Here is a 2,728-nt window from a genome sequence, read left to right as displayed (position 1 = left end):
ATTATACAATATAAATGATATCACAATCCTTAATTTTGCCAACAATCTCATTAAAGATTTAAATATTGGATACTGCCAATATGGTAAAGAAGACAAATTTAAATTTTGCTTGAAAGTTCAAATTCGATCACTGGCAACAAACATTGTTCATTGCTATTTTCAATGTAATGGGTTTGCTTCATTCATTTTTGAGAAGAGGCAAGTTAAATGCATAGTACTTCATACAAACTTTCCATTCTGCACTCAGAATATTCAGAAGCATATACTCAGGGTCTGGTATTAATAAAATTAGAAAATTTCATTGATTTTTTAAAGAACATTCTAGGGACTGGGGATATAGCTCAGTTGACAGAAAGCTTGCCTTACATGCACAAGGCCCTGGGTTCAATCCCTAGCATCCCAAAACAAACAAAAAAACAAACATACATTCTAATGTGTGTGCACACATGCCTGTGCACTGTTTATTGAACCCAGGACCTTGCACATGCTAATCATGAACTCTCCAAGAACATTCTTAAGTAAGATTCTCCCTTCCCCCATGAGTACAGTAACAGTGTACACAAGACTCCTAGCACAGTCTGGTGCTATCTTGATTTAACTAAGGCTCCAATGGCTTTATTCACTACTACTTTTGCACCGTCAGTTTAACTGTTGAAGCACTGAATGCAAGCAAATGAATCTTAGTATTCTTCCAGAATAATTTTAATCTTGCAGATTTGCTAAAAGAACTTCATAGATCACAATGTAAGAACTATTACTCTCACTAAAATTTATTGAAAAATTATATTGTGTCCAACTGGCAGAGACAATTCAGCCTGGCATTTGCTGGCACTAAGATAAGCACAGTTTTGCTTCTGGAATCCTGCTCTGGATAAAGTGAAGATCTTCTTCATGTTGGGGGTTGAACCTTAAATACAGCCACCTGTATTTAATTGAACTCGTGGAAACCGTTTTGTGCTCATTTGTTAAACATTGCTGATGACTACAATTTCTACCAAAACCAGACAAAGTGTTCTGCCTGACAAGTCTGGATAAAGACAGTTTATAACATTTGAGAAATGAGAAAAGAGAAAAAAAAACTCATTAAAAACAAAACAAAGCAAAATGGGTGTGGGGTCTTCTATTTAACGAGAACTTGGAAAAGTTACTTACCACTGGAACTCAGTTTCTCATTAATAGTAGAACCTATCCAGGGATGTCAAGAGGCATGAAAGAACTTTTACACACAGAAAGTGCTTAGTTCAATGCTTATCACCTTGTGAGCCCTCACTAATGCTGGCTCCTGCTTTTCATCACCATTGCCATAATGACTATTGTGACAGTGCTGTGTGGATGAAATTTGGATGGGGCAGTGGCAGCTTTGGGTGGCATGAGAGCCACATGGGAAAAGACCTAAGTTTTTGAGGAAGCAGAAAATAATTCAGTTAGTGTGGAACATAGGAAAAATAGAAGGTAAAAATGGAGAAGTTGGTTAAAGAGGACTTTTCAAATTAAAATAAGGCGCTATAATCTACTTTTGTAAAGGTAAGTAATTAGGAGGCATTAGGGACTTTTCAGTGGTGTGATTTGGACTCTCCTGTATAGATTAACCCAGTAGCAGGATGCATATTGGATTTCAAAGAGATAACTGGAAATAGATGCAAGATTTGGACGAATGGAATGTAACTTGCTATTTTGACATGATTGTCCATCAGATTTCAATTTTATAAATGTACTGTGAGGCAAAGTTTTGAAAGAGCAGGCTTCAAATTAAGGACTATTGCCATTGAGAAATGAATAATGTGATTGGAACTTCTTGGGTCAGAATGAGTTTTGTGCCAAAAACAAATGGAAGGCAAATGTTGCCAAATCATTTGTTATATTTGATGCCTGCATAAGCTTGTTTAGTTTTATTTTATGAGGCTGGAAAGGTATAATATTTGGTCACAGAAATATTTTTTATGCTTGATAGATGGAAGAGTTGGAAAGAAATTCCTTTTGTACCGTGGCGTTCATATAGCCTTCTGGTCTCTAAAACAGAGTTGGACTACATAAAAGTGGAATGATAAGTTTGGTTTTCTTTTCCTCCACTTATTTACAGGAATTCAGTTACTAATTCCCAGACTCTTATTTTCTACACTCTGAGAACCAAGTAATAATGAAATTTTCAATGCATTGCTAGGAAGATGTAGCAAAATCATGATATAAAAACAGTCATATGGTCTTAGTCACTCTTACTGGGTGAAAAAGCAAAGAAAAACAAAATAAAAATCCCCAAATGCACTTAATTCACTATGCTCATTCCCCAAACCCTGCCTTCCTAGCTAATGCCTCTTCATCAGGAAGAAATGATCAGGTAACACTTTATTTTCTAGGAACAGGAGAATAAGACATAGACTAAAGTCTATTTTCTCTAGCATTTGCATTTAAACATTAATTTGTGTTTACCATGTGTGGCATAAAATACAGCTGGCATAATTAGAGTAGCCATGGAGTAGAAAAAGTCCTCTAAATGTGACCGAGTAATCAAGTTCGGTTTTCTAGCGTGGAACAAGAATGCACTTCCCAGGAGGCTCCATGTGTTGGCACCACTCAGCTGCTTGAAGAATTCGCCTGATGAAAGCAATGACCAAGGGAGAAAAAGAGAAACAGGTGGTGTGTCAACAGCAAAGCTGCCGTTTGACATCTGTAGGTCGCTCTGTGGATCCAGGATCAGGCTGCCTCGCACCCAAAGAACCCTCCTGGGACG

This window comes from Sciurus carolinensis, chromosome 10, assembly GCF_902686445.1.
Source record: "Sciurus carolinensis chromosome 10, mSciCar1.2, whole genome shotgun sequence".
NCBI classification, from domain to species: domain Eukaryota; kingdom Metazoa; phylum Chordata; class Mammalia; order Rodentia; family Sciuridae; genus Sciurus; species Sciurus carolinensis.
Note: the sequence above shows the minus strand (reverse complement) of the source record.